We start from the raw sequence: 21,664 nt of genomic DNA on the forward strand, positions 1-21,664 counted from the left end.
AACGCGCAGTGTGCAACTTGCCTCGCGGGCGCCCCAGGTTCCAACTCCTTTGCACAGCCGGGAGCCAACTGCCCTTTGGGAATCCTCCCCTGAGGGTCGCGTTCACGTTTTGGAAGCCGCAGCGTCTTTGCGTGCCCTTCGCTCAGAGTATCCAACAAGCTTCTAGTCCGCCCTGCTTCTCAAGTCTTCCCTTCACTTGGGAACACACTGCCACTGAGGAGACTTCACCTGAAGCGCGGCTACACGTTTTGCAGCCCAAGGGGCTGGACGGGCAACTGAACTCAGAAGCTCCAACTGCCCTCTAGTCGGCCTTGGTTCTAAGTTCTTTCCTGACATGGGAACACACGGCCGCAGAGGCCTCTTGGCCTTCAGAGCGTTTCTACGTGTTGGAAGCAGCAGGGCCTTAGCCTGCCCTTTACTTAGAGCTTGCAACTTGGCGTAGAGTCTGCCTTTGTGCTAAGTGCTTTCCTGGGCTGCATTAGGGAGCACTTCACTCAGAGTCTCCAACCTGCCTTAGAGTCCGCCTTGGTTCTAACCCCTTTCCTCAACTTGGGAGAACGCTGCCCTCTAGTAGTGTTCGTCTTCGCTGCGTTGGTAAGGTTTGGGAAGCCTAAGGGCCTTCCCTGGAACTCAACTCGGTGTAGCCAACAGGCTTCTCGTCCGCCCCGGTTCCAAGGTCTTTCCTCCCCTGGGATCTCACGGCCCCCCCAGGAGACGTCACCTTAGGAGCGATGATACGTTTTGGAAGCAAAAGGGACCTGGGGTGCCCTGCCCTGGGAGTGTCCAACTCGCCTCCAGTGCGGCCTTGTTCTAACTTCTTTCCACAGCAGGGAACACGCTGCCCCATAGGAAACTTCACTTCAGGTCGAGTTTACGTGGCGGAAGCATAAGGGTCTGGGCCTGCACTTAACGCGCAGTGTGCAACTTGCCTCGCGGGCGCCCCAGGTTCCAACTCCTTTGCACAGCCGGGAGCCAACTGCCCTTTGGGAATCCTCCCCTGAGGGTCGCGTTCACGTTTTGGAAGCCGCAGCGTCTTTGCGTGCCCTTCGCTCAGAGTATCCAACAAGCTTCTAGTCCGCCCTGCTTCTCAAGTCTTCCCTTCACTTGGGAACACACTGCCACTGAGGAGACTTCACCTGAAGCGCGGCTACACGTTTTGCAGCCCAAGGGGCTGGACGGGCAACTGAACTCAGAAGCTCCAACTGCCCTCTAGTCGGCCTTGGTTCTAAGTTCTTTCCTGACATGGGAACACACGGCCGCAGAGGCCTCTTGGCCTTCAGAGCGTTTCTACGTGTTGGAAGCAGCAGGGCCTTAGCCTGCCCTTTACTTAGAGCTTGCAACTTGGCGTAGAGTCTGCCTTTGTGCTAAGTGCTTTCCTGGGCTGCATTAGGGAGCACTTCACTCAGAGTCTCCAACCTGCCTTAGAGTCCGCCTTGGTTCTAACCCCTTTCCTCAACTTGGGAGAACGCTGCCCTCTAGTAGTGTTCGTCTTCGCTGCGTTGGTAAGGTTTGGGAAGCCTAAGGGCCTTCCCTGGAACTCAACTCGGTGTAGCCAACAGGCTTCTCGTCCGCCCCGGTTCCAAGGTCTTTCCTCCCCTGGGATCTCACGGCCCCCCCAGGAGACGTCACCTTAGGAGCGATGATACGTTTTGGAAGCAAAAGGGACCTGGGGTGCCCTGCCCTGGGAGTGTCCAACTCGCCTCCAGTGCGGCCTTGTTCTAACTTCTTTCCACAGCAGGGAACACGCTGCCCCATAGGAAACTTCACTTCAGGTCGAGTTTACGTGGCGGAAGCATAAGGGTCTGGGCCTGCACTTAACGCGCAGTGTGCAACTTGCCTCGCGGGCGCCCCAGGTTCCAACTCCTTTGCACAGCCGGGAGCCAACTGCCCTTTGGGAATCCTCCCCTGAGGGTCGCGTTCACGTTGTGGAAGCCGCAGCGTCTTTGCGTGCCCTTCGCTCAGAGTATCCAACAAGCTTCTAGTCCGCCCTTCTTCTCAAGTCTTCCCTTCACTTGGGAACACACTGCCACTGAGGAGACTTCACCTGAAGCGCGGCTACACGTTTTGCAGCCCAAGGGGCTGGACGGGCAACTGAACTCAGAAGCTCCAACTGCCCTCTAGTCGGCCTTGGTTCTAAGTTCTTTCCTGACATGGGAACACACGGCCGCATAGGCCTCTTGGCCTTCAGAGCGTTTCTACGTGTTGGAAGCAGCAGGGCCTTAGCCTGCCCTTTACTTAGAGCTTGCAACTTGGCGTAGAGTCCGCCTTTGTGCTAAGTGCTTTCCTGGGCTGCATTGGCGAGCACTTCACTCAGAGTCTCCAACCTGCCTTAGAGTCCGCCTTGGTTCTAACCCCTTTCCTCAACTTGGGAGAACGCTGCCCTCTAGTCGTGTTCGTCTTCGCTGCGTTGGTAAGGTTTGGGAAGCCTAAGGGCCTTCCCTGGAACTCAACTCGGTGTAGCCAACAGGCTTCTCGTCCGCCCCGGTTCCAAGGTCTTTCCTCCCCTGGGATCTCACGGCCCCCCCAGGAGACGTCACCTTAGGAGCGATGATACGTTTTGGAAGCAAAGGGACCTGGGGTGCCCTGCCCTGGGAGTGTCCAACTCGCCTCCAGTGCGGCCTTGTTCTAACTTCTTTCCAAAGCAGGGAACACGCTGCCCCATAGGAAACTTCACTTCAGGTCGAGTTTACGTGGCGGAAGCATAAGGGTCTGGGCCTGCACTTAACGCGCAGTGTGCAACTTGCCTCGCGGGCGCCCCAGGTTCCAACTCCTTTGCACAGCCGGGAGCCAACTGCCCTTTGGGAATCCTCCCCTGAGGGTCGCGTTCACGTTTTGGAAGCCGCAGCGTCTTTGCGTGCCCTTCACTCAGAGTATCCAACAAGCTTCTAGTCCGCCCTTCTTCTCAAGTCTTCCCTTCACTTGGGAACACACTGCCACTGAGGAGACTTCACCTGAAGCGCGGCTACACGTTTTGCAGCCCAAGTGGCTGGACGGGCAACTGAACTCAGAAGCTCCAACTGCCCTCTAGTCGGCCTTGGTTCTAAGTTCTTTCCTGACATGGGAACACACGGCCGCATAGGCCTCTTGGCCTTCAGAGCGTTTCTACGTGTTGGAAGCAGCAGGGCCTTAGCCTGCCCTTTACTTAGAGCTTGCAACTTGGCGTAGAGTCCGCCTTTGTGCTAAGTGCTTTCCTGGGCTGCATTGGCGAGCACTTCACTCAGAGTCTCCAACCTGCCTTAGAGTCCGCCTTGGTTCTAACCCCTTTCCTCAACTTGGGAGAACGCTGCCCTCTAGTAGTGTTCGTCTTCGCTGCGTTGGTAAGGTTTGGGAAGCCTAAGGGCCTTCCCTGGAACTCAACTCGGTGTAGCCAACAGGCTTCTCGTCCGCCCCGGTTCCAAGGTCTTTCCTCCCCTGGGATCTCACGGCCCCCCCAGGAGACGTCACCTTAGGAGCGATGATACGTTTTGGAAGCCAAAGGGACCTGGGGTGCCCTGCCCTGGGAGTGTCCAACTCGCCTCCAGTGCGGCCTTGTTCTAACTTCTTTCCACAGCAGGGAACACGCTGCCCCATAGGAAACTTCACTTCAGGTCGAGTTTACGTGGCGGAAGCATAAGGGTCTGGGCCTGCACTTAACGCGCAGTGTGCAACTTGCCTCGCGGGCGCCCCAGGTTCCAACTCCTTTGCACAGCCGGGAGCCAACTGCCCTTTGGGAATCCTCCCCTGAGGGTCGCGTTCACGTTTTGGAAGCCGCAGCGTCTTTGCGTGCCCTTCACTCAGAGTATCCAACAAGCTTCTAGTCCGCCCTTCTTCTCAAGTCTTCCCTTCACTTGGGAACACACTGCCACTGAGGAGACTTCACCTGATGCGCGGCTACACGTTTTACAGCCCAAGGGGCTGGACGGGCAACTGAACTCAGAAGCTCCAACTGCCCTCTAGTCGGCCTTGGTTCTAAGTTCTTTCCTGACATGGGAACACACGGCCGCATAGGCCTCTTGGCCTTCAGAGCGTTTCTACGTGTTGGAAGCAGCAGGGCCTTAGCCTGCCCTTTACTTAGAGCTTGCAACTTGGCGTAGAGTCCGCCTTTGTGCTAAGTGCTTTCCTGGGCTGCATTGGCGAGCACTTCACTCAGAGTCTCCAACCTGCCTTAGAGTCCGCCTTGGTTCTAACCCCTTTCCTCAACTTGGGAGAACGCTGCCCTCTAGTAGTGTTCGTCTTCGCTGCGTTGGTAAGGTTTGGGAAGCCTAAGGGCCTTCCCTGGAACTCAACTCGGTGTAGCCAACAGGCTTCTCGTCCGCCCCGGTTCCAAGGTCTTTCCTCCCCTGGGATCTCACGGCCCCCCCAGGAGACGTCACCTTAGGAGCGATGATACGTTTTGGAAGCAAAAGGGACCTGGGATGCCCTGCCCTGGGAGTGTCCAACTCGCCTCCAGTGCGGCCTTGTTCTAACTTCTTTCCACAGCAGGGAACACGCTGCCCCATAGGAAACTTCACTTCAGGTCGAGTTTACGTGGCGGAAGCATAAGGGTCTGGGCCTGCACTTAACGCGCAGTGTGCAACTTGCCTCGCGGGCGCCCCAGGTTCCAACTCCTTTGCACAGCCGGGAGCCAACTGCCCTTTGGGAATCCTCCCCTGAGGGTCGCGTTCACGTTGTGGAAGCCGCAGCGTCTTTGCGTGCCCTTCACTCAGAGTATCCAACAAGCTTCTAGTCCGCCCTTCTTCTCAAGTCTTCCCTTCACTTGGGAACACACTGCCACTGAGGAGACTTCACCTGAAGCGCGGCTACACGTTTTGCAGCCCAAGGGGCTGGACGGGCAACTGAACTCAGAAGCTCCAACTGCCCTCTAGTCGGCCTTGGTTCTAAGTTCTTTCCTGACATGGGAACACACGGCCGCATAGGCCTCTTGGCCTTCAGAGCGTTTCTACGTGTTGGAAGCAGCAGGGCCTTAGCCTGCCCTTTACTTAGAGCTTGCAACTTGGCGTAGAGTCCGCCTTTGTGCTAAGTGCTTTCCTGGGCTGCATTGGCGAGCACTTCACTCAGAGTCTCCAAACTGCCTTAGAGTCCGCCTTGGTTCTAACCCCTTTCCTCAACTTGGGAGAACACTGCCCTCTAGTCGTGTTCATCTTCGCTGCGTTGGTAAGGTTTGGGAAGCCTAAGGGCCTTCCCTGGAACTCAACTCGGTGTAGCCAACAGGCTTCTCGTCCGCCCCGGTTCCAAGGTCTTTCCTCCCCTGGGATCTCACGGCCCCCCCAGGAGACGTCACCTTAGGAGCGATGATACGTTTTGGAAGCCAAAGGGACCTGGGGTGCCCTGCCCTGGGAGTGTCCAACTCGCCTCCAGTGCGGCCTTGTTCTAACTTCTTTCCACAGCAGGGAACACGCTGCCCCATAGGAAACTTCACTTCAGGTCGAGTTTACGTGGCGGAAGCCTAAGGGTCTGGGCCTGCACTTAACGCGCAGTGTGCAACTTGCCTCGCGGGCGCCCCAGGTTCCAACTCCTTTGCACAGCCGGGAGCCAACTGCCCTTTGGGAATCCTCCCCTGAGGGTCGCGTTCACGTTTTGGAAGCCGCAGCGTCTTTGCGTGCCCTTCGCTCAGAGTATCCAACAAGCTTCTAGCCCGCCCTTCTTCTCAAGTCTTCCCTTCACTTGGGAACACACTGCCACTGAGGAGACTTCACGTGAAGCGCGGCTACACGTTTTGCAGCCCAAGGGGCTGGACGGGCAACTGAACTCAGAAGCTCCAACTGCCCTCTAGTCGGCCTTGGTTCTAAGTTCTTTCCTGACATGGGAACACACGGCCGCAGAGGCCTCTTGGCCTTCAGAGCGTTTCTACGTGTTGGAAGCAGCAGGGCCTTAGCCTGCCCTTTACTTAGAGCTTGCAACTTGGCGTAGAGTCCGCCTTTGTGCTAAGTGCTTTCCTGGGCTGCATTGGCGAGCACTTCACTCAGAGTCTCCAACCTGCCTTAGAGTCCGCCTTGGTTCTAACCCCTTTCCTCAACTTGGGAGAACGCTGCCCTCTAGTAGTGTTCGTCTTCGCTGCGTTGGTAAGGTTTGGGAAGCCTAAGGGCCTTCCCTGGAACTCAACTCGGTGTAGCCAACAGGCTTCTCGTCCGCCCCGGTTCTAAGGTCTTTCCTCCCCTGGGATCTCACGGCCCCCCCAGGAGACGTCACCTTAGGAGCGATGATACGTTTTGGAAGCCAAAGGGACCTGGGGTGCCCTGCCCTGGGAGTGTCCAACTCGCCTCCAGTGCGGCCTTGTTCTAACTTCTTTCCACAGCAGGGAACACGCTGCCCCATAGGAAACTTCACTTCAGGTCGAGTTTACGTGGCGGAAGCCTAAGGGTCTGGGCCTGCACTTAACGCGCAGTGTGCAACTTGCCTCGCGGGCGCCCCAGGTTCCAACTCCTTTGCACAGCCGGGAGCCAACTGCCCTTTGGGAATCCTCCCCTGAGGGTCGCGTTCACGTTTTGGAAGCCGCAGCGTCTTTGCGTGCCCTTCACTCAGAGTATCCAACAAGCTTCTAGTCCGCCCTTCTTCTCAAGTCTTCCCTTCACTTGGGAACACACTGCCACTGAGGAGACTTCACCTGAAGCGCGGCTACACGTTTTGCAGCCCAAGGGGCTGGACGGGCAACTGAACTCAGAAGCTCCAACTGCCCTCTAGTCGGCCTTGGTTCTAAGTTCTTTCCTGACATGGGAACACACGGCCGCATAGGCCTCTTGGCCTTCAGAGCGTTTCTACGTGTTGGAAGCAGCAGGGCCTTAGCCTGCCCTTTACTTAGAGCTTGCAACTGGGCGTAGAGTCCGCCTTTGTGCTAAGTGCTTTCCTGGGCTGCATTGGCGAGCACTTCACTCAGAGTCTCCAACCTGCCTTAGAGTCCGCCTTGGTTCTAACCCCTTTCCTCAACTTGGGAGAACGCTGCCCTCTAGTAGTGTTCGTCTTCGCTGCGTTGGTAAGGTTTGGGAAGCCTCAGGGCCTTCCCTGGAACTCAACTCGGTGTAGCCAACAGGCTTCTCGTCCGCCCCGGTTCCAAGGTCTTTCCTCCCCTGGGATCTCACGGCCCCCCCAGGAGACGTCACCTTAGGAGCGATGATACGTTTTGGAAGCCAAAGGGACCTGGGGTGCCCTGCCCTGGGAGTGTCCAACTCGCCTCCAGTGCGGCCTTGTTCTAACTTCTTTCCACAGCAGGGAACACGCTGCCCCATAGGAAACTTCACTTCAGGTCGAGTTTACGTGGCGGAAGCATAAGGGTCTGGGCCTGCACTTAACGCGCAGTGTGCAACTTGCCTCGCGGGCGCCCCAGGTTCCAACTCCTTTGCACAGCCGGGAGCCAACTGCCCTTTGGGAATCCTCCCCTGAGGGTCGCGTTCACGTTTTGGAAGCCGCAGCGTCTTTGCGTGCCCTTCACTCAGAGTATCCAACAAGCTTCTAGTCCGCCCTTCTTCTCAAGTCTTCCCTTCACTTGGGAACACACTGCCACTGAGGAGACTTCACCTGAAGCGCGGCTACACGTTTTGCAGCCCAAGGGGCTGGACGGGCAACTGAACTCAGAAGCTCCAACTGCCCTCTAGGCGGCCTTGGTTCTAAGTTCTTTCCTGACATGGGAACACACGGCCGCAGAGGCCTCTTGGCCTTCAGAGCGTTTCTACGTGTTGGAAGCAGCAGGGCCTTAGCCTGCCCTTTACTTAGAGCTTGCAACTTGGCGTAGAGTCCGCCTTTATGCTAAGTGCTTTCCTGGGCTGCATTGGCGAGCACTTCACTCAGAGTCTCCAACCTGCCTTAGAGTCCGCCTTGGTTCTAACCCCTTTCCTCAACTTGGGAGAACGCTGCCCTCTAGTAGTGTTCGTCTTCGCTGCGTTGGTAAGGTTTGGGAAGCCTAAGGGCCTTCCCTGGAACTCAACTCGGTGTAGCCAACAGGCTTCTCGTCCGCCCCGGTTCCAAGGTCTTTCCTCCCCTGGGATCTCACGGCCCCCCCAGGAGACGTCACCTTAGGAGCGATGATACGTTTTGGAAGCCAAAGGGACCTGGGGTGCCCTGCCCTGGGAGTGTCCAACTCGCCTCCAGTGCGGCCTTGTTCTAACTTCTTTCCACAGCAGGGCACACGCTGCCCCATAGGAAACTTCACTTCAGGTCGAGTTTACGTGGCGGAAGCATAAGGGTCTGGGCCTGCACTTAACGCGCAGTGTGCAACTTGCCTCGCGGGCGCCCCAGGTTCCAACTCCTTTGCACAGCCGGGAGCCAACTGCCCTTTGGGAATCCTCCCCTGAGGGTCGCGTTCACGTTTTGGAAGCCGCAGCGTCTTTGCGTGCCCTTCGCTCAGAGTATCCAACAAGCTTCTAGTCCGCCCTGCTTCTCAAGTCTTCCCTTCACTTGGGAACACACTGCCACTGAGGAGACTTCACCTGAAGCGCGGCTACACGTTTTGCAGCCCAAGGGGCTGGACGGGCAACTGAACTCAGAAGCTCCAACTGCCCTCTAGTCGGCCTTGGTTCTAAGTTCTTTCCTGACATGGGAACACACGGCCGCATAGGCCTCTTGGCCTTCAGAGCGTTTCTACGTGTTGGAAGCAGCAGGGCCTTAGCCTGCCCTTTACTTAGAGCTTGCAACTTGGCGTAGAGTCCGCCTTTGTGCTAAGTGCTTTCCTGGGCTGCATTGGCGAGCACTTCACTCAGAGTCTCCAACCTGCCTTAGAGTCCGCCTTGGTTCTAACCCCTTTCCTCAACTTGGGAGAACGCTGCCCTCTAGTAGTGTTCGTCTTCGCTGCGTTGGTAAGGTTTGGGAAGCCTAAGGGCCTTCCCTGGAACTCAACTCGGTGTAGCCAACAGGCTTCTCGTCCGCCCCGGTTCCAAGGTCTTTCCTCCCCTGGGATCTCACGGCCCCCCCAGGAGACGTCACCTTAGGAGCGATGATACGTTTTGGAAGCAAAAGGGACCTGGATTGCCCTGCCCTGGGAGTGTCCAACTCGCCTCCAGTGCGGCCTTGTTCTAACTTCTTTCCACAGCAGGGAACACGCTGCCCCATTGGAAACTTCACTTCAGGTCGAGTTTACGTGGCGGAAGCATAAGGGTCTGGGCCTGCACTTAACGCGCAGTGTGCAACTTGCCTCGCGGGCGCCCCAGGTTCCAACTCCTTTGCACAGCCGGGAGCCAACTGCCCTTTGGGAATCCTCCCCTGAGGGTCGCGTTCACGTTTTGGAAGCCGCAGCGTCTTTGCGTGCCCTTAACTCAGAGTATCCAACAAGCTTCTAGTCCGCCCTTCTTCTCAAGTCTTCCGTTCACTTGGGAACACACTGCCACTGAGGAGACTTCACCTGAAGCGCGACGACACGTTTTGAAGCCCAAGGGGCTGGACGGGCAACTGAATTCAGAAGCTCCAACTGCCCTCTAGTCGGCCTTGGTTCTAAGTTCTTTCCTGACATGGGAACACACGGCCGCATAAGCCTCTTGGCCTTCAGAGCGTTTCTACGTGTTGGAAGCAGCAGGGCCTTAGCCTGCCCTTTACTTAGAGCTTGCAACTTGGCGTAGAGTCCGCCTTTGTGCTAAGTGCTTTCCTGGGCTGCATTGGCGAGCACTTCACTCAGAGTCTCCAACCTGCCTTAGAGTCTGCCTTGGTTCGAACCCCTTTCCTCAACTTGGGAGAACACTGCCCTCTAGTAGTGTTCGTCTTCGCTGCGTTGGTAAGGTTTGGGAAGCCTAAGGGCCTTCCCTGGAACTCAACTCGGTGTAGACAACAGGCTTCACGTCCGCCCCGGTTCCAAGGTCTTTCCTCCCCTGAGATCTCACGGCCCCCCCATGAGACGTCACCTTTGGAGCGATGATACGTTTTGGAAGCAAAAGGGACCTGGGGTGCCCTGCCCTGGGAGTGTCCAACTCGCCTCCAGTGCGGCCTTGTTCTAACTTCTTTCCACAGCAGGGAACACGCTGCCCCATAGGAAACTTCACTTCAGGTCGAGTTTACGTGGCGGAAGCATAAGGGTCTGGGCCTGCACTTAACGCGCAGTGTGCAACTTGCCTCGCGGGCGCCCCAGGTTCCAACTCCTTTGCACAGCCGGGAGCCAACTGCCCTTTGGGAATCCTCCCCTGAGGGTCGCGTTCACGTTTTGGAAGCCGCAGCGTCTTTGCGTGCCCTTAACTCAGAGTATCCAACAAGCTTCTATTCCGCCCTTCCTCTCAAGTCTTCCCTTCACTTGGGAACACACTGCCACTGAGGAGACTTCACCTGAAGCGCGGCTACACGTTTTGCAGCCCAAGGGGCTTGACGGGCAACTTAACTCAGAAGCTCCAACTGCCCTCTAGTCGGCCTTGGTTCTAAGTTCTTTCCTGACATGGGAACACACGGCCGCATAGGCCTCTTGGCCTTCAGAGCGTTTCTACGTGTTGGAAGCAGCAGGGCCTTAGCCTGCCCTTTACTTAGAGCTTGCAACTTGGCGTAGAGTCCGCCTTTGTGCTAAGTGCTTTCCTGGGCTGCATTGGCGAGCACTTCACTCAGAGTCTCCAACCTGCCTTAGAGCCCGCCTTGGTTCTAACCCCTTTCCTCAACTTGGGAGAACGCTGCCCTCTAGTAGTGTTCGTCTTCGCTGCGTTGCTAAGGTTTGGGAAGCCTAAGGGCCTTCCCTGGAACTCAACTCGGTGTAGCCAACAGGCTTCTCGTCCGCCCCGGTTCTAAGGTCTTTCCTCCCCTGGGATCTCACGGCCCCCCCAGGAGACGTCACCTTAGGAGCGATGATACGTTTTGGAAGCAAAAGGGACCTGGGGTGCCCTGCCCTGGGAGTGTCCAACTCGCCTCCAGTGCGGCCTTGTTCTAACTTCTTTCCACAGCAGGGAACACGCTGCCCCATAGGAAACTTCACTTCAGGTCGAGTTTACGTGGCGGAAGCATAAGGGTCTGGGCCTGCACTTAACGCGCAGTGTGCAACTTGCCTCGCGGGCGCCCCAGGTTCCAACTCCTTTGCACAGCCGGGAGCCAACTGCCCTTTGGGAATCCTCCCCTGAGGGTCGCGTTCACGTTTTGGAAGCCGCAGCGTCTTTGCGTGCCCTTCACTCAGAGTATCCAACAAGCTTCTAGTCCGCCCTTCTTCTCAAGTCTTCCCTTCACTTGGGAACACACTGCCACTGAGGAGACTTCACCTGAAGCGCGGCTACACGTTTTGCAGCCCAAGGGGCTGGACGGGCAACTGAACTCAGAAGCTCCAACTGCCCTCTAGTCGGCCTTGGTTCTAAGTTCTTTCCTGACATGGGAACACACGGCCGCATAGGCCTCTTGGCCTTCAGAGCGTTTCTACGTGTTGGAAGCAGCAGGGCCTTAGCCTGCCCTTTACTTAGAGCTTGCAACTTGGCGTAGAGTCCGCCTTTGTGCTAAGTGCTTTCCTGGGCTGCATTGGCGAGCACTTCACTCAGAGTCTCCAACCTGCCTTAGAGTCCGCCTTGGTTCTAACCCCTTTCCTCAACTTGGGAGAACGCTGCCCTCTAGTAGTGTTCGTCTTCGCTGCGTTGGTAAGGTTTGGGAAGCCTAAGGGCCTTCCCTGGAACTCAACTCGGTGTACCCAACAGGCTTCTCGTCCGCCCCGGTTCCAAGGTCTTTCCTCCCCTGGGATCTCACGCCCCCCCCAGGAGACGTCACCTTAGGAGCGATGATACGTTTTGGAAGCAAAAGGGACCTGGGGTGCCCTGCCCTGGGAGTGTCCAACTCGCCTCCAGTGCGGCCTTGTTCTAACTTCTTTCCACAGCAGGGAACACGCTGCCCCATAGGAAACTTCACTTCAGGTCGAGTTTACGTGGCGGAAGCATAAGGGTCTGGGCCTGCACTTAACGCGCAGTGTGCAACTTGCCTCGCGGGCGCCCCAGGTTCCAACTCCTTTGCACAGCCGGGAGCCAACTGCCCTTTGGGAATCCTCCCCTGAGGGTCGCGTTCACGTTTTGGAAGCCGCAGCGTCTTTGCGTGCCCTTCACTCAGAGTATCCAACAAGCTTCTAGTCCGCCCTTCTTCTCAAGTCTTCCCTTCACTTGGGAACACACTGCCACTGAGGAGACTTCACCTGAAGCGCGGCTACACGTTTTGCAGCCCAAGGGGCTGGACGGGCAACTGAACTCAGAAGCTCCAACTGCCCTCTAGTCGGCCTTGGTTCTAAGTTCTTTCCTGACATGGGAACACACGGCCGCATAGGCCTCTTGGCCTTCAGAGCGTTTCTACGTGCTGGAAGCAGCAGGGCCTTAGCCTGCCCTTTACTTAGAGCTTGCAACTTGGCGTAGAGTCCGCCTTTGTGCTAAGTGCTTTCCTGGGCTGCATTGGCGAGCACTTCACTCAGAGTCTCCAACCTGCCTTAGAGTCCGCCTTGGTTCTAACCCCTTTCCTCAATTTGGGAGAACGCTGCCCTCTAGTAGTGTTCGTCTTCGCTGCGTTGGTAAGGTTTGGGAAGCCTAAGGGCCTTCCCTGGAACTCAACTCGGTGTAGCCAACAGGCTTCTCGTCCGCCCCGGTTCCAAGGTCTTTCCTCCCCTGGGATCTCACGGCCCCCCCAGGAGACATCACCTTAGGAGCGATGATACGTTTGGGAAGCAAAAGGGACCTGGGGTGCCCTGCCCTGGGAGTGTCCAACTCGCCTCCAGTGCGGCCTTGTTCTAACTTCTTTCCACAGCAGGGAACACGCTGCCCCATAGGAAACTTCACTTCAGGTCGAGTTTACGTGGCGGAAGCATAAGGGTCTGGGCCTGCACTTAACGCGCAGTGTGCAACTTGCCTCGCGGGCGCCCCAGGTTCCAACTCCTTTGCACAGCCGGGAGCCAACTGCCCTTTGGGAATCCTCCCCTGAGGGTCGCGTTCACGTTTTGGAAGCCGCAGCGTCTTTGCGTGCCCTTAACTCAGAGTATCCAACAAGCTTCTAGTCCGCCCTTCTTCTCAAGTCCTCCCTTCACTTGGGAACACACTGCCACTGAGGAGACTTCACCTGAAGCGCGGCTACACGTTTTGCAGCCCAAGGGGCTGGACGGGCAACTGAACTCAGAAGCTCCAACTGCCCTCTAGTCGGCCTTGGTTCTAAGTTCTTTCCTGACATGGGAACACACGGCCGCATAGGCCTCTTGGCCTTCAGAGCGTTTCTACGTGTTGGAAGCAGCAGGGCCTTAGCCTGCACTTTACTTAGAGCTTGCAACTTGGCGTAGAGTCCGCCTTTGTGCTAAGTGCTTTCCTGGGCTGCATTGGCGAGCACTTCACTCAGAGTCTCCAACCTGCCTTAGAGTCCGCCTTGGTTCAAACACCTTTCCTCAACTTGGGAGAACACTGCCCTCTAGTAGTGTTCGTCTTCGCTGCGTTGGTAAGGTTTGGGAAGCCTAAGGGCCTTCCCTGGAACTCAACTCGGTGTAGCCAACAGGCTTCTCGTCCGCCCCGGTTCCAAGGTCTTTCCTCCCCTGGGATCTCACGCCCCCCCCAGGAGACGTCACCTAAGGAGCGATGATACGTTTTGGAAGCAAAAGGGACCTGGGGTGCCCTGCCCTGGGAGTGTCCAACTCGCCTCCAGTGCGGCCTTGTTCTAACTTCTTTCCACATCAGGGAACACGCTGCCCCATAGGAAACTTCACTTCAGGTCGAGTTTACGTGGCGGAAGCATAAGGGTCTGGGCCTGCACTTAACGCGCAGTGTGCAACTTGCCTCGCGGGCGCCCCAGGTTCCAACTCCTTTGCACAGCCGGGAGCCAACTGCCCTTTGGGAATCCTCCCCTGAGGGTCGCGTTCACGTTTTGGAAGCCGCAGCGTCTTTGCGTGCCCTTAACTCAGAGTATCCAACAAGCTTCTAGTCCGCCCTTCTTCTCAAGTCTTCCCTTCACTTGGGAACACACTGCCACTGACGAGACTTCACCTGAAGCGCGGCTACACGTTTTGCAGCCCAAGGGGCTGGACGGGCAACTGAACTCAGAAGCTCCAACTGCCCTCTAGTCGGCCTTGGTTCTAAGTTCTTTCCTGACATGGGAACACACGGCCGCATAGGCCTCTTGGCCTTCAGAGCGTTTCTACGTGTTGTAAGCAGCAGGGCCTTAGCCTGCCCTTTACTTAGAGCTTGCAACTTGGCGTAGAGTACGCCTTTGTGCTAAGTGCTTTCCTGGGCTGCATTGGCGAGCACTTCACTCAGAGTCTCCAAACTGCCTTAGAGTCCGCCTTGGTTCTAACCCCTTTCCTCAACTTGGGAGAACACTGCCCTCTAGTAGTGTTCGTCTTCGCTGCGTTGGTAAGGTTTGGGAAGCCTAAGGGCCTTCCCTGGAACTCAACTCGGTGTAGCCAACAGGCTTCTCGTCCGCCCCGGTTCCAAGGTCTTTCTTCCCCTGGGATCTCACGGCCCCCCCAGGAGACGTCACCTTAGGCGCGATGATACGTTTTGGAAGCAAAAGGGACCTGGGGTGCCCTGCCCTGGGAGTGTCCAACTCGCCTCCAGGGCGGCCTTGTTCTAACTTCTTTCCACAGCAGGGAACACGCTGCCCCATAGGAAACTTCACTTCAGGTCGAGTTTACGTGGCGGAAGCATAAGGGTCTGGGCCTGCACTTAACGCGCAGTGTGCAACTTGCCTCGCGGGCGCCCCAGGTTCCAACTCCTTTGCACAGCCGGGAGCCAACTGCCCTTTGGGAATCCTCCCCTGAGGGTCGCGTTCACGTTTTGGAAGCCGCAGCGTCTTTGCGTGCCCTTAACTCAGAGTATCCAACAAGCTTCTAGTCCGCCCTTCTTCTCAAGTCTTCCCTTGACTTGGGAACACACTGCCACTGAGGAGACTTCACCTGAAGCGCGGCTACACGTTTTGCAGCCCAAGGGGCTGGACGGGCAACTGAACTCAGAAGCTCCAACTGCCCTCTAGTCGGCCTTGGTTCTAAGTTCTTTCCTGACATGGGAACACACGGCCGCATAGGCCTCTTGGCCTTCAGAGCGTTTCTACGTGTTGGAAGCAGCAGGGCCTTAGCCTGCACTTTACTTAGAGCTTGCAACTTGGCGTAGAGTCCGCCTTTGTGCTAAGTGCTTTCCTGGGCTGCATTGGCGAGCACTTCACTCAGAGTCTCCAACCTGCCTTAGAGTCCGCCTTGGTTCTAACCCCTTTCCTCAACTTGGGAGAACACTGCCCTCTAGTAGTGTTCGTCTTCGCTGCGTTGGTAAGGTTTGGGAAGCCTAAGGGCCTTCCCTGGAACTCAACTCGGTGTAGCCAACAGGCTTCTCGTCCGCCCCGGTTCTAAGGTCTTTCCTCCCCTGGGATCTCACGGCCCCCCCAGGAGACGTCACCTTAGGAGCGATGATACGTTTTGGAAGCAAAAGGGACCTGGGGTGCCCTGCCCTGGGAGTGTCCAACTCGCCTCCAGTGCGGCCTTGTTCTAACTTCTTTCCACAGCAGGGAACACGCTGCCCCATAGGAAACTTCACTTCAGGTCGAGTTTACGTGGCGGAAGCATAAGGGTCTGGGCCTGCACTTAACGCGCAGTGTGCAACTTGCCTCGCGGGCGCCCCAGGTTCCAACTCCTTTGCACAGCCGGGAGCCAACTGCCCTTTGGGAATCCTCCCCTGAGGGTCGCGTTCACGTTTTGGAAGCCGCAGCGTCTTTGCGTGCCCTTCGCTCAGAGTATCCAACAAGCTTCTAGTCCGCCCTTCTTCTCAAGTCTTCCCTTCACTTGGGAACACACTGCCACTGAGGAGACTTCACCTGAAGCGCGGCTACACGTTTTGCAGCCCAAGGGGCTGGACGGGCAACTGAACTCAGAAGCTCCAACTGCCCTCTAGTCGGCCTTGGTTCTAAGTTCTTTCCTGACATGGGAACACACGGCCGCATAGGCCTCTTGGCCTTCAGAGCGTTTCTACGTGTTGGAAGCAGCAGGGCCTTAGCCTGCACTTTACTTAGAGCTTGCAACTTGGCGTAGAGTCCGCCTTTGTGTTAAGTGCTTTCCTGGGCTGCATTGGCGAGCACTTCACTCAGAGTCTCCAACCTGCCTTAGAGTCCGCCTTGGTTCTAACCCCTTTCCTCAACTTGGGAGAACACTGCCCTCTAGCAGTGTTCGTCTTCGCTGCGTTGGTAAGGTTTGGGAAGCCTAAGGGCCTTCCCTGGAACTCAACTCGGTGTAGCCAACAGGCTTCTCGTCCGCCCCGGTTCTAAGGTCTTTCCTCCCCTGGGATCTCACGGCCCCCCCAGGAGACGTCACCTTAGGAGCGATGATACGTTTTGGAAGCAAAAGGGACCTGGGGTGCCCTGCCCTGGGAGTGTCCAACTCGCCTCCAGTGCGGCCTTGTTCTTACTTCTTTCCACAGCAGGGAACACGCTGCCCCATAGGAAACTTCACTTCAGGTCGAGTTTACGTGGCGGAAGCATAAGGGTCTGGGCCTGCACTTAACGCGCAGTGTGCAACTTGCCTCGCGGGCGCCCCAGGTTCCAACTCCTTTGCACAGCCGGGAGCCAACTGCCTTTTGGGAATCCTCCCCTGAGGGTCGCGTTCACGTTTTGGAAGCCGCAGCGTCTTTGCGTGCCCTTCACTCAGAGTATCCAACAAGCTTCTAGTCCGCCCTTCTTCTCAAGTCTTCCCTTCACTTGGGAACACACGGCCACTGAGGAGACTTCACCTGAAGCGCGGCTACACGTTTTGCAGCCCAAGGGGCTGGACGGGCAACTGAACTCAGAAGCTCCAACTGCCCTCTAGTCGGCCTTGGTTCTAAGTTCTTTCCTGACATGGGAACACACGGCCGCATAGGCCTCTTGGCCTTCAGAGCGTTTCTACGTGTTGGAAGCAGCAGGGCCTTAGCCTGCACTTTACTTAGAGCTTGCAACTTGGCGTAGAGTCCGCCTTTGTGCTAAGTGCTTTCCTGGGCTGCATTGGCGAGCACTTCACTCAGAGTCTCCAACCTGCCTTAGAGTCCGCCTTGGTTCTAACCCCTTTCCTCAACTTGGGAGAACGCTGCCCTCTAGTAGTGTTCGTCTTCGCTGCGTTGCTAAGGTTTGGGAAGCCTAAGGGCCTTCCCTGGAACTCAACTCGGTGTAGCCAACAGGCTTCTCGTCCGCCCCGGTTGTAAGGTCTTTCCTCCCCTGGGATCTCACGGCCCCCCCAGGAGACGTCACCTTAGGAGCGATGATACGTTTTGGAAGCAAAAGGGACCTGGGGTGCCCTGCCCTGGGAGTGTCCAACTCGCCTCCAGTGCGGCCTTGTTCTAACTTCTTTCCACAGCAGGGAACACGCTGCCCCATAGGAAACTTCACTTCAGGTCGAGTTTACGTGGCGGAAGCATAAGGGTCTGGGCCTGCACTTAACGCGCAGTGTGCAACTTGCCTCGCGGGCGCCCCAGGTTCCAACTCTTTTGCACAGCCGGGAGGCAAATGCCCTTTGGGAATCCTCCCCTGAGGGTCGCGTTCACGTTTTGGAAGCCGCAGCGTCTTTGCGTGCCCTTCGTTCAGAGTATCCAACAAGCTTCTAGTCCGCCCTTCTTCTCAAGTCTTCCCTTCACTTGGGAACACACGGCCACTGAGGAGACTTCACCTGAAGCGCGGCTACACGTTTTGCAGCCCAAGGGGCTGGACGGGCAACTGAACTCAGAAGCTCCAACTGCCCTCTAGTCGGCCTTGGTTCTAAGTTTTTCCTGACATGGGAACACACGGCCGCAGAGGCCTCTTGGCCTTCAGAGCGTTTCTACGTGTTGGAAGCAGCAGGGCCTTAGCCTGCCCTTTACTTAGAGCTTGCAACTTGGCGTAGAGTCCGCCTTTGTGCTAAGTGCTTTCCTGGGCTGCATTGGCGAGCACTTCACTCAGAGTCTCCAACCTGCCTTAGAGTCCGCCTTTGTTCTAACCCCTTTCCTCAACTTGGGAGAACACTGCCCTCTAGTAGTGTTCGTCTTCGCTGCGTTGGTAAGGTTTGGGAAGCCTAAGGGCCTTCCCTGGAACTCAACTCGGTGTAGCCAACAGGCTTCTCGTCCGCCCCGGTTCTAAGGTCTTTCCTCCCCTGGGATCTCACGGCCCCCCCAGGAGACGTCACCTTAGGAGCGATGATACGTTTTGGAAGCCAAAGGGACCTGGGGTGCCCTGCCCTGGGAGTGTCCAACTCGCCTCCAGTGCGGCCTTGTTCTAACTTCTTTCCACAGCAGGGAACACGCTGCCCCATAGGAAACTTCACTTCAGGTCGAGTTTACGTGGCGGAAGCATAAGGGTCTGGGCCTGCACTTAACGCGCAGTGTGCAACTTGCCTCGCGGGCGCCCCAGGTTCCAACTCCTTTGCACAGCCGGGAGCCAACTGCCCTTTGGGAATCCTCCCCTGAGGGTCGCGTTCACGTTTTGGAAGCCGCAGCGTCTTTGCGTGCCCTTAACTCAGAGTATCCAACAAGCTTCTAGTCCGCCCTTCTTCTCAAGTCTTCCCTTCACTTGGGAACACACGGCCACTGAGGAGACTTCACCTGAAGCGCGGCTTCACGTTTTGCAGCCCAAGGGGCTGGACGGGCAACTTAACTCAGAAGCTCCAACTGCCCTCTAGTCGGCCTTGGTTCTAAGTTCTTTCCTGACATGGGAACACACGGCCGCAGAGGCCTCTTGGCCTTCAGAGCGTTTCTACGTGTTGGAAGCAGCAGGGCCTTAGCCTGCACTTTACTTAGAGCTTGCAACTTGGCGTAGAGTCCGCCTTTGTGCTAAGTGCTTTCCTGGGCTGCATTGGCGAGCACTTCACTCAGAGTCTCCAACCTGCCTTAGAGTCCGCCTTTGTTCTAACCCCTTTCCTCAACTTGGGAGAACACTGCCCTCTAGTAGTGTTCGTCTTCGCTGCGTTGGTAAGGTTTGGGAAGCCTAAGGGCCTTCCCTGGAACTCAACTCGGTGTAGCCAACAGGCTTCTCGTCCGCCCCGGTTCTAAGGTCTTTCCTCCCCTGGGATCTCACGGCCCCCTCAGGAGACGGCACCTTAGGAGCGATGATACGTTTTGGAAGCAAAAGGGACCTGGGGTGCCCTGCCCTGGGAGTGTCCAACTCGCCTCCAGTGCGGCCTTGTTCTAACTTCTTTCCACAGGAGGGAACACGCTGCCCCATAGGAAACTTCACTTCAGGTCGAGTTTACGTGGCGGAACCATAAGGGTCTGGGCCTGCACTTAACGCGCAGTGTGCAACTTGCCTCGCGGGCGCCCCAGGTTCCAACTCCTTTGCACAGCCGGGAGCCAACTGCCCTTTGGGAATCCTCCCCTGAGGGTCGCGTTCACGTTTTGGAAGCCGCAGCGTCTTTGCGTGCCCTTAACTCAGAGTATCCAACAAGCTTCTAGTCCGCCCTTCTTCTCAAGTCTTCCCTTCACTTGGGAACACACTGCCACTGAGGAGACTTCACCTGAAGCGCGGCTTCACGTTTTGCAGCCCAAGGGGCTGGACGGGCAACTGAACTCAGAAGCTCCAACTGCCCTCTAGTCTGCCTTGGTTCTAAGTTCTTTCCTGACATGGGAACACACGGCCGCAGAGGCCTCTTGGCCTTCAGAGCGTTTCTACGTGTTGGACGCAGCAGGGCCTTAGCCTGCACTTTACTTAGAGCTTGCAACTTGGCGTAGAGTCCGCCTTTGTGCTAAGTGCTTTCCTGGGCTGCATTGGCGAGCACTTCACTCAGAGTCTCCAACCTGACTTAGAGTCCGCCTTTGTTCTAACCCCTTTCCTCAACTTGGGAGAACACTGCCCTCTAGTAGTGTTCGTCTTCGCTGCGTTGTTAAGGTTTGGGAAGCCTAAGGGCCTTCCCTGGAACTCAACTCGGTGTAGCCAACAGGCTTCTAGTCCGCCCCGGTTCTAAGGTCTTTCCTCCCCTGGGATCTCACGGCCCCCCCAGGAGACGTCACCTTAGGAGCGATGATACGTTTTGGAAGCCAAAGGGACCGGGGTGCCCTGCCCTGGGAGTGTCCAACTCGCCTCCAGTGCGGCCTTGTTCTAACTTCTTTCCACAGCAGGGAACACGCTGCCCCATAGGAAACTTCACTTCAGGTCGAGTTTACGTGGCGGAACCATAAGGGTCTGGGCCTGCACTTAACGCGCAGTGTGCAACTTGCCTCGCGGGCGCCCCAGGTTCCAACTCCTTTGCAGAGCCGGGAGCCAACTGCCCTTTGGGAATCCTCCCTTGAAGGTCGCGTTCACGTTTTGGAAGCCGCAGCGTCTTTGCGTGCCCTTAACTCAGAGTATCCAACAAGCTTCTAGTCCGCCCTTCTTCTCAAGTCTTCCCTTCACTTGGGAACACACTGCCACTGACGAGACTTCACCTGAAGCGCGGCTACACGTTTTGCAGCCCAAGGGGCTGGACGGGCAACTGAACTCAGAAGCTCCAACTGCCCTCTAGTCGGCCTTGGTTCTAAGTTCTTTCCTGACATGGGAACACACGGCCGCAGATGCTTCTTGGCCTTCAGAGCGTTTCTACGTGTTGGACGCAGCAGGGCCTTAGCCTGCCCTTTACTTAGAGCTTGCAACTTGGCGTAGAGTCCGCCTTTGTGCTAAGTGCTTTCCTGGGCTGCATTGGCGAGCACTTCACTCAGAGTCTCCAACCTGCCTTAGAGTCCGCCTTTGTTCTAACCCCTTTCCTCAACTTGGGAGAACACTGCCCTCTAGTAGTGTTCGTCTTCGCTGCGTTGGTAAGGTTTGGGAAGCCTAAGGGCCTTCCCTGGAACTCAACTCGGTGTAGCCAACAGGCTTCTCGTCCGCCCTGGTTCTAAGGTCTTTCCTCCCCTGGGATCTCACGGACCCCCAGGAGACGTCACCTTAGGAGCGATGATACGTTTTGGAAGCAAAAGGGACCTGGGGTGCCCTGCCCTGGGAGTGTCCAACTCGCCTCCAGTGCGGCCTTGTTCTAACTTCTTTCCACAGCAGGGAACACGCTGCCCCATAGGAAACTTCACTTCAGGTCGAGTTTACGTGGCGGAAGCATAAGGGTCTGGGCCTGCACTTAAGGCGCAGTGTGCAACTTGCCTCGCGGGCGCCCCAGGTTCCAACTCCTTTGCAGGGCCGGGAGCCAACTGCCCTTTGGGAATCCTCCCCTGAGGGTCGCGTTCACGTTTTGGAAGCCGCAGCGTCTTTGCGTGCCCTTAACTCAGAGTATCCAACAAGCCTCTAGTCCGCCCTTCTTCTCAAGTCTTCCCTTCACTTGGGAACACACTGCCACTGAGGAGACTTCACCTGAAGCGCGACGACACGTTTTGCAGCCCAAGGGGCTGGACGGGCAACTGAACTCAGAAGCTCCAACTGCCCTCTAGTCTGCCTTGGTTCTAAGTTCTTTCCTGACATGGGAACACACGGCCGCAGAGGCCTCTTGGCCTTCAGAGCGTTTCTACGTGTTGGACGCAGCAGGGCCTTAGCCTGCACTTTACTTAGAGCTTGCAACTTGGCGTAGAGTCCGCCTTTGTGCTAAGTGCTTTCCTGGGCTGCATTGGCGAGCACTTCACTCAGAGTCTCCAACCTGACTTAGAGTCCGCCTTTGTTCTAACCCCTTTCCTCAACTTGGGAGAACACTGCCCTCTAGTAGTGTTCGTCTTCGCTGCGTTGTTAAGGTTTGGGAAGCCTAAGGGCCTTCCCTGGAACTCAACTCGGTGTAGCCAACAGGCTTCTAGTCCGCCCCGGTTCTAAGGTCTTTCCTCCCCTGGGATCTCACGGCCCCCCCAGGAGACGTCACCTTAGGAGCGATGATACGTTTTGGAAGCCAAAGGGACCGGGGTGCCCTGCCCTGGGAGTGTCC

The sequence above is a fragment of the Meles meles genome, unplaced genomic scaffold, assembly GCF_922984935.1.
Source record: "Meles meles unplaced genomic scaffold, mMelMel3.1 paternal haplotype, whole genome shotgun sequence".
In the NCBI taxonomy this organism is placed as follows: domain Eukaryota; kingdom Metazoa; phylum Chordata; class Mammalia; order Carnivora; family Mustelidae; genus Meles; species Meles meles.